This window comes from Elephas maximus, chromosome 11 (assembly GCF_024166365.1).
Source record: "Elephas maximus indicus isolate mEleMax1 chromosome 11, mEleMax1 primary haplotype, whole genome shotgun sequence".
Taxonomy (NCBI): Eukaryota; Metazoa; Chordata; class Mammalia; order Proboscidea; family Elephantidae; genus Elephas; species Elephas maximus.
Window position 1 is genome coordinate 97,199,088 of NC_064829.1, and position 10,104 is coordinate 97,209,191.

At 47.5% G+C, this 10,104-nt stretch overlaps 1 long non-coding RNA gene across 1 annotated transcript; it reads right to left on the bottom strand.

Annotated features, from left to right (window-relative positions):
• Positions 1-3,252: 3,252 nt before the first annotated feature.
• On the bottom strand, positions 3,253-9,530 carry LOC126085569 (uncharacterized). Its single transcript, XR_007519307.1, has 3 exons — positions 9,443-9,530; positions 8,994-9,144; positions 3,253-7,370 (listed from the first exon to the last, which is right to left on the bottom strand). It is a non-coding gene; the product is annotated as an uncharacterized LOC126085569 (long non-coding RNA).
• Positions 9,531-10,104: the final 574 nt, after the last annotated feature.

The following is a 10,104-nucleotide window of genomic DNA, read 5'->3' on the forward strand; positions in this document are numbered from 1 at the left end:
TCCGGACTCTCAGGTTGTGGTAGTGGGGCTTCCATGTGTTAATTCCAAAGGCATAGAGAGCCTGGGTCCTAGGAAGCCCTGAAAACTGAAGCCGAGGTAATCTGTACAAAGGACTTGGTAGGAAAGAGAGTGGAAAAGTGAAGCGGATGATTTTGAAAAGGGCAGGTTTCCCTTTGTCTCAGCCATCTGGGTGCCAGTAGTGACTCCATCACCCCTGTAGTCTCACTGGCCACATTTGTCATTACTCCAGAACACTACAGGGACTGCCTGGCATCCAGGGTTTGCTCCTGCACATCCTACTTTCCTGGGAGTCCAGAGCTCAAGAGGATTGCCAACTGTGGGATTGTCCCCCTCGGCATGGTTCAGATTCAGCGGGCGGAGAAATGTGCTTCTGAATTTGGAGATGTTAGAGTTTTTTTTTTTTTTTTTTTATTAACTTTTATTGAGCTTCAAGTGAATGTTTACAAATCAAGTCAAACTGTCACATATAAGTTTATATACACCTTACTCCGTACTCCCACTTGCTCTCCCCCTAATGAGTCAGCCCTTCCAGTCTCTCATGACAATTTTGCCAGCTTCCAACCCTCTCTACCCTCCCATCCCCCCTCCAGACAGGAGATGCCAACATAGTCTCAAGTGTCCACCTGATACAAATAGCTCACTCTTCATCAGCATCTCTCTCCTACCCACTGTCCAGTCCCTTTCATGTCTGATGAGTTGTCTTCGGGAATGGTTCCTGTCCTGGGCCAACAGAAGGCTTGGGGACCATGACTGCCGGGATTCCTCTAGTGTCAGTCAGACCATTAAGTCTGGTCTTTTTGTGAGAATTTGGTGTCTGCATCCCACTGATCTCCTGCTTCCTCAGGGGTTCTCTGTTGTGCTCCCTGTCAGGGCAGTCATCGGTTGTGGCCAGGCACCAACTAGTTCTTCTGGTCTCAGGATGATGTAAGTCTCTGGTTCATGTGGCCCTTTCTGTCTCTTGGGCTCTTAGTTATCATGTGACCTTGGTGTTCTTCATTTGGAGATATTAGTTTTAACTCTGTGGTGAGGGCCCAAACACTTAAGCATGTGGCTCCTAACCAAAGGGTGGGCAGTTCTAACTCATCCAGAGGTGCCTTGGAAGAAAATTCTAGTGATCTATGTCTATAAGATTCACCCGTTGCTGTCAAGTTGACTCCAACTCAAAGCCACCCTGTAGGGCAGAGTAGAGCTGCCCCATAGTGTTTCCAAGCCTGTAATCTTTACAGAAGCAGACTGCCACATCTTTGTCCCATGGAACAGCTGGTGGGTTCAAACTTTGGGCATTTTGTTTAGCAACTGAGTGTTTAACAACTGAGCCACCAGAGCTCCGACTGAAAACCCTATGTAGTACAGTTTTACACTGAACAAAAGGGTCTGGTCATCATGAATCAGAATTCCCTCAACAGCAACTGCTTTGGTTTTTTGCATATAGGTGGGCTGGGGAGGAAGTAGTGGTAGTCATAGCAGGTGAAGCCTCCTCAGACCTTAAATATTTTGGGGGAAGAATTGTAACATACAGAAAACTGAGCTCCAATGGGTAACTGGGCCCAAAATGGAACTTAAGACAACAGACCATCAGAGCTGGAGTTCTCCTAGTTTCACTTCTCCAATTTGCAGAAGATACTGAGGTCCAGAGTGGGCAAACGACTTGCCCAAATCATTTTGTGATTTTCCTCAAAATGAACACCTTGCAGGAAATGGAACATTGCAAGCACAAAACCCCACTATGGGCCTCCTCCACTTCCTACTCCTCTGGAAGGAGCTTCTAGCTCACCGTAATGGCAACTAAAAACCTATTGCTGTCTAGTCAGTTCTGATTCATAGAGGCCCTCTAGGGCAGAATAAAACTACCAATATATGCTTTCTCGGGCTATAAATCTATACGGAAGCAGACTATCACATCTCTTGCCCCTGGGGTGGCTGATGGGTTTAAACCAATGACCTTTGGTTACCAGCCGAGTGCTTAACCACTGTGCCACCAGGGCTCCTTAGACACACAAGCAAGGAAGCACATGTGGGGAAAGATTGATGCCAAGTGGAGATCATCAAGGAATCAAGGAAAACAAAGCTGAAAGAGACAAGGATTTTCTCCCAGAGCAGACAGACAAGAGATTTTCCCTAGCCTATGCCCTGATGTCAAACTTCTAGCCACCTATTCTGTGAGAAAATAAATTCCTGCTCATTAAAGTCACCCACTTGCAGTATTCCTGTTACAGCAGCACTAGACAACTAAGACACTCAACCCCCACAGGGGCCCCACTCCTGGCCCGCTCACTCTCTCAGCAAGGGCAGTTGTGTGGTCACATCTCTGTGGTCACAATAGTTCGGCCGTGGACATTCTGCTTCCCACGGCCCCCAGTGCAAAGAAAAACAGAAGAGTGGTTACGAGAAGCATAGGGAAGCCACAGACTATCTAATGGGTAACTGGGCCCAAAAGGGAACTTAAGACAACAGACTATCAAAGCTGGAGTTCTTCTAGCCTCGCTTCTCCAATTTGCAGAAGTTACTGAGGTTCCAAGTGGGGAAATGACTTGCCCAAATCACACAGTGCCGTGTCCCATGCACCACTCTCTGCACCTCATTGAACTTTTGTCTCCCCAGGATTCACTGGAGTGGGAGAGGAGAAGTTTTTGTATTAATTTGTGGGAAGAATTTTCAATTCTCCCCCATGAGATGAAGGAGAAAAATTAATTCACAGCATCTATGCTATGCCTTGAGCTAGAAGTAAAGGGTGACTCTGACAGTTCTAGTCCTTGTATTTGAGAACAGCAGCTGGCTGGAAGACAGAGAAGCCACGAGACAATTGTGGTGCCATAGGGGAGGAAGCTGTCATAAGGGAAGCACAGGCTGGAGCTGGGTGGAGCTCTTGGTTTTCTGGACTGAGAAGTGAGTTCACACAGAGGGATGGGCAGAGTGGACATAGTCAGGGCTCCCAGGCAATCACGAGGCATGCAGTTTCCATAGGTGACCCTGAGGTCCTGGGAGTTCCTGGGCCCTCAGGAATTGTGTCTCTAATCCCACTCACTTGCCCAATGTCCTGGGAATCTTCAGCCAGCCACCAAATCCTCTGGTTCCCTATGTAATCAACCCCACCTGTGCCCCAGCAGGGGTCAGAGTAGAGACCAGAGGGGGCACTCCATCTGCCTAAGACATATCCTGTTGTTAGCTGCCATGGAGTCAGCTCCCAACTCATAGTGACCCCACGGACAATGGAACAAAGTGCTACCCAGTCCTGTGCCATCCCCATGATCAGCTGCAGATTAGGCCATTTTGATCCATAAGGTTTTCAATGACTGATTTTTGGAAGTATATTGCCAGACATTTATTCCTAGTCCATTTTAGCCTGGAAGCTCTGCTGAGAAGGTTCAGCATCATAGCAACATACAAGCCCCCAAAGACAGATCGATTCCTGTATTGGCCAGGAATTGAATCCAGGGCAGAACCTGGTTCCTGGGGATCCCTCGCAGTTGTCTTGGTGCTGATGAGGAACTGAGCATTGACTTTGGTAATGTTTACAATTCAGCAAAAGAGCATGATAGCACAGAAAAAGAACCCTAGTCCTAGTGGGCATTGGTGATTCAGTGGTAGAATCATTGCCTTCTGTGTGTGAGACCTAGGTTCAATTCCTGTCCAATGCACCTCATGCATAGCTGCCAACTGCCTGTCAGTGGAGGCTTGTGTGTTTTGACAATGCTAAACAGGTTTCAGCAGAGCTTTCAGACTAAGAAGGACTAGGAAGAAAGACCTGGCAACCTACTTCCAAAAATTAGCCAATAAAAACCCTGTAGATCATGAGGGTCTGATCTGCAATGAATCATGGGGATGGCACACAACCGGGTAGCATTTTGTTCTATTGTGCGTGGGGTTTCCATGAGTCGGGGCCTGACTCAACAGCAGCTAACAACAACAGCCCTGAGCCAGGAGGATTAACATGTCAGATTCACTGGGCAGGACTCAGGTTCATCTGGAAGGAGGGCATCTGGGAGGGGCAGACCAGGATACTGGTCTGGTCTTCTCTCTGTGTTCCTTCAACTTGTCTTCCCATCCACCTCAGGAATGTCCTGTGGACAACTTCAGGCTGTTGTCATCAGGTTCACAGTCAGGGAAGGTGAAGGCTATGTGGTTCCCTTTACACAAAACCCAAAACCAAACCCGTTGCTATCAAGTCAATTCAGACTTCAAGCGCCCCGATACGACAGAGTAGAACTGCCCTGTAGGATTTCCAAGGAGCTGCTGGTGGATTTGAACTGCCAGCCTTTTGGTTAGCAGCTGAGCTCTGAACCATTGCGCCAAGGTCCCGCTTCATCCTCCCAACATCCCTGACAGAGAGGGGCCATTCTCCCTATCTGGCTGAGGAGACACCTGACAATCAGACAGGTGAGTGGTTATGGTAATGTCTTAGTTATCTAGTGCTGCTATAACAGAAATACCATAATTTGGTAACTTTTAACAAACAGAAATTTATTTTCTCTTTTCAGAGGATGGAACTCCAAATTCAAAATGGTGGCTCTAGGGGAAGACTTTCTGTCTTTGTTGTCTCTGGGGGAAGGTACTTGTCTCCTTTCAGCTCCTGTTTCTTTGCTCCTTGGAGATTTCATGTGACATGGCATTAATCTTCCCCCAACTACTTTTTTGCTTCTTCTCTAATTGGCTCTTTGTCTTAGGCTGCGTTCTCTAGAGAAGCAAAACCAGTGGCGGGGGGGGGGGGAATATATATATAGGCATATATATATACACACACACGGAGTCCTTTGGTGCAGTGGTTAAGAGCTTTAAATATACATATTTAATATATAGATCCAAGTCCATGCTTCAGGTGTCAGGCTGGAGGCTTTGGAATTCACATAGTTTCAGGGGCTGACAAATCCAAGATCAGCAGGTAAGACAGCAGACTGCTGGCTCAAGTTCCAAGAACTGGAGGTCAGATGATGATGAGCCAAATGCAGTATCCAGAGCAGAGCCAAAGTCAGTCAGCTTTGTTAGAAAGTCCTTACATATTGGATGTAGGCCACGTCCCCATGGAAACTCCCTTTCAACTGATTGGCTGCTCATAGCAGATCTCATAATGAAAGTGATTACGTCATTACATAAACCAAACTATATCATAACAGCCAAACCACTGAGAATTATGTCCAGCCAAGATGAGGCACTCTTTTATATCTCAAAAGAGATTGACTTAAGACACACAATTACCCTAACACTGCCTTATCAACATAACAAAGAAAATCCATTTCCAAATAAGATTATGGCCATGGGTATAGAGATTAGGATTTACAATACATATTTTTGGAGAACACAATTCAACCCATAAGAGGTATCTAGTCACCAAAGATGGCCCTAAACAATTCGACTCCTCGCTATACAAACACAGTGCTTGTCCCACTGCAAGAGGGAGTTTCTTTCTCCTCCACTTGAATCTGGACATGGTTGCGATGCTCTGACCAATAGAATATGGAGAAAAAAATGTTCTGAGACTCCCAAGGCACAGACATTAAGAACACCTGACAGTGGAAACAACTCAAATGTCTACCGAGAGATGAATGGGTACACAAAATGTGGAAGATACATACAATGGACTATTTACTCAACCATAGAGAGAAGTGAAGCCTCAGTACACGTTACAACATGGATAAACCTTGAAAACAGCATGCTGATAGAAATAAGTAGGCACAAAAGGACAAATATTGTATGAGCCCATTTATATGAAATACCTAGAAGAAGCAAATGCATAAAGGCAAAAGTTTATTAGTGGTTACCAGGGGCTGGGGGAAGGGGAGACACTGCAACAATAGCCCACACAAGTTTTAGCTAACAGGGAAAAGTTGGGAGTTGTCTCAGTTTCCTAGGGCGGCCATAACATAATACAGGCAGTCCCGCATTACCAACTAGTTCCGTTCCTAAATCTGTCTTTAAGTCAAATTTGTATGTAAGGCAGAACAATTAGGTATGGTTCGTATCTAACATCATTGAGTCAAATGTTTGTCTTAATATATAGTGTACCTTTCCTGTTCATAAAAAACATTAAAGAAACACTTCCAGATACACTAAAACATCTTTACATAATACAGCAATAATAATGTTTTGATGCACATGGCAAAGTAGCACCCTTTTGTAATAGCACCCTATTACTAACCATTGTACATGCCTCTAATTTTTAATATAATAGTCTTCACGGGCTTGGTTCCTAAGTACTGATTCTATGTCAGTCGGACGTTTGTCACCCAGGGACTGCCTGTACCACAAAGTGGTGGCTTTCAAAAACAGAAATTTATTGTCTCACAGTTCTGGAGATTTGAAGTTTGAACCGGGTTCTCGGCCATGTTGATTCTGTCTGAGGCTCTGAGAGACAGAAACTGTGCCTTGCCTCTGTCCTAACTTCTAATGGATCCCAGCAATCCTGGGCATGCCTTGGCTTGCAGCTGTGTCTTCCTCTATTGTCACCTGCCTCTCCTTCCTCTGTCTATACCTGTCTCTGTTCTCTTTTATACAGACACCACTTACATGGGATTAGGACCCACATTGCTTCAGCAGGCACGGTGCCAGGATATCTTTGACCTGATAACTAGGGCCATTTGTCTGTTCACAGAGCCCTGTCTTCCAAGGGGAAATGGGTGTGGGCTGAGTGTTTCCAGGGAGAAGCCGATCCTAATGGCCCTGTCTGTTCCCCTGGTCTCCTTGTTCACACCTCAGTCCTGTCTTTAGAAGGAGCGGGGCTCAGTCCTGCCCTGCTAGGGGTCTCCACACATGCAGAGAAACCAGGGTCTCAAATCAGAGTCAGTTTCCTCAATTCTAACTCTAGAAATTTGAAGTCAATCAATGGGCTTCCATGAAGAAATGCAGGTGTGCTCACCTCGTGTATTAGATCCAGCTGAGGCCATAGGTGAGAAGGAAGCAAGCCCCCATGAGGTCTCCCCTGATCAGGGTGAAGAACAGGGGCCAGGACCCCTCCTGCTTCATAGACACACAGCAACAGTAAGAGGGGCTACCTGTGGGAGTGAAGGCAGAGGTTCTGTCCCCTGGCTTCCACCCCTTCCACTGACCAAACAAACCCCTACCAAGTTCCCTCCCTCAACACATGCCCAGCAACTCACTCTGCACAGAGAGGCTCAAAGAGATGTGCTGGGAGCCCATCAGGTGCTAAGCCAGGCAAGTGAATTCCCCTCCGTCTCTAGATTCTACTTTGGGCAGCTCCAGGACCCCAGGGTTCAAGGGCTGGGGAGAGCTCAGGGTTAGGCTCCCCCAGGCCCAGCTAAGCCTGCTAGGGGGGTTGCTGCTGGTGACACAGACCAGACACAGTTACTGGCCCTCCTGGACATGCGGTGATAAACCGTTCTCTGTGATGGTGGAGTCTAGAAAGAGAGAGACAGAGATTCCGAGAGTCAGAGAGAAAAAGAGACCCAGAGAATGAGGAAGGGTACAGAAAGAGACAGGATGAGGGAAACAGACACACTCAGAGACCTAGACTGAGAGAGCGGAGACTCTGCGAGAAGGGCCCTGAGAGGCAGCTGAGATAGTAACTTTATGTGTCTCCTTGGCTAGGCTATGGTGCCCATTTGTTTGGCCAAACACTGGCCTAAATTCCACTATGAAGATATTTATATGTGATTAGCATTTAAGCCAGTTGATCTAAAGTAAAGCACATGTGGGTGGGTCTGATGCAGTCGGTTGATGGTCTTAAAAGCAAAAATCTGAGGTTTCCAGAGGGATAGAGGTTTTTCCTCAAGACTGTAAATAGGCATCCTGCCTGAATCTCTCTCCCAACCAACTGACCCAAGAATTTTGGACATAAAACTGATAAATATCCCAAGGTTCCACCGCCCGCTGGGTTGGTGGGCCTGGGAAGAAACAAACACTTTCACTGGGAATTTAAACTTGAGCAGCTTCAATGGAGAACAATTTGGTCATTTTTTTTCTAGTTGCTTTTGGGTCGATTCTGAATCATGGAGACCCCATATGTGCAAAGTAAGACTGCTCCATAGGATTTTCAAGGCTAGAACCAGATTGCTAGTCCTTTATTTCCAAAGCACATTTAAGTGAGTTTGAACCACCAACATTTTGGTTAGTAGTTGAGCACTTAACCGTTTGTACCACCCAGAGACTCCAGTTTGGCTGTCTCTCAAAATTAGAAACAACATACAATCCAGTCACTTTGCTTTTAAGTGTTTGTTTCACAGACAAGATGGACTTGTAAAAGTAGATACAGTTAGATAAAAGATACAAGATTATTCTTTGCATTCATTTTTTTTTTAAGTGGAAAACTTAATGATATCCTTTCCCATTAATAAAGGATGCGCATGGAGCCAGAGTCCACCCATACAGCGGATACTGCACAACGAGAGACAGGAAAGAGACAACCTCTACCACTGACATTGAATGACCTCTTAGACACATTAGGTGGAGGAAAAGTGGCATCTGGGGAGAGATTTTGCTGTGCATTTTGAATTTCAGCAATGAGAATGTATCACCTCTCCAAAAGGACTTACATAAACACTATTAGGGAAAATAAAAGGACAAGGCTAGAGGAGTCACCAGGAGTTGGATGATATGGGGCCTCAAAGTTCTGTTATAGGGTTTAGAAAGGAACTCCAGGATAAGGGGGCCTCTTGTCACCAGGTTAAGTACAGGAGTATGTGGGAGATCCTGGCCCAGTCCCTGTTCTCAACAGCCCCAGGGAGGAGAGGTGCTTCCTACCTGTGCCATTTCCTCGGGAAACCTTTATGGTCATGTTCAGTGGAGAGTCTAGGACAGAAAGACACCCCAACTTGCTCCGGGGGGAGGGAGGGTGGGCATGGGCCCTAGATCCCCAGAAGCTGCAGAAATGGGGAAGGCGTGGAGGCAGACATCTCCCTGGATCCCTCCCAGAATAGATTTCAGAACCTGGCACACAGCATCCAAGGCCATAACCCCCTCCCAGCCCTGCTGCCTTCAGGAACCCCTCATCAGAGACCTAAGTGTTCCTATCCAGCACTCACAGGACACGCTGAGCTGGACAGTCCTCTCTGTGGTCACACCTGCTCCAGGGAAGGTCAGCTGGCAGGTGAGGTTGGTGGTCCTGGGGCCAGGGGGTGAGGGTGAGCACAGGGGAGTTGGGGATCACGAGGCTGCTGGTGCAGATGGAGGTTCCTGTCCAGGAAAAGATGGGGAAGTTCCCCGCTTACAAGCCCATGGCGCAGTGCAGGTCAGGTTCTTGGGGTGGCTGGCCCCCAGGATCCCCAGAATCTGGATGTTAAGGGTCTGAGTCAAGGCTGGTGGGGGAGGGGGAGACGCAAGGTCAAGAGGGATGGATTCCAAGTTATGTCCATGAGCTCTGCCCAGCTCCTCCCCCAGAACCCGGCACACTTCACCCCAATCTCCTCTCAGCATGAGGGGTAGGGGGTCCTATGACCATCTTCTGTGGTCTCTCTTGGAACCTGTTCCTTACCTGTCACATGCACAGAGAGCTGGTTTGATTTATAAGTGAATTTCATATTTCCTCTCTCAACCCGAAAAAAGTACAACCCTGAGTCCTGCATCCTGGCGTCTCCGATGTCCAGGGAGCAGTTGCAGGTCCCAGGGTCTCCAGGGAGGAAGAATCATCCCTGGGTCTCCTCCTAGACTTTTTTGCCTTGTTTGTTTGTGGCCACTGGAGCATCCTTGTTTACATCGCCTCCTTCCTGGAACCAGTAGCCGTAAGCCGGGTCAGAGTCAGTCCAGTGTTTGTGGGAGTAGAAGACAGTGCAGGGCACAAGGATACACAGACCCTCCTGTACCCTCACCGGCCCCTTCACTTGCAGCCTGTAGCTCCTCCAAGGGTTACACGACTGACCTTCAGTCCCCTCCATCCCCCAGAGCAAGGGAAACAGCAGCAGCAGCATGTCCAGGTTGGAGAAAGAGTCTCTCCCTGGGAAAGTCTGTTTCTCTTGGCTTGTCTCGAGGGAACTTAGATCTGCAAGATTTAGAGGAAGCCCCAACAGGAAGATGGGGGTGAGGAAAGACTGATGACCAGTGACCATCCTTAGAGCAGGAACCTCAGATCCAGAAGTTGTCAGGACCGGCCAGCCCTTGGAGACCAGCCATCACCTTCGCACATCCATTCATGGGATC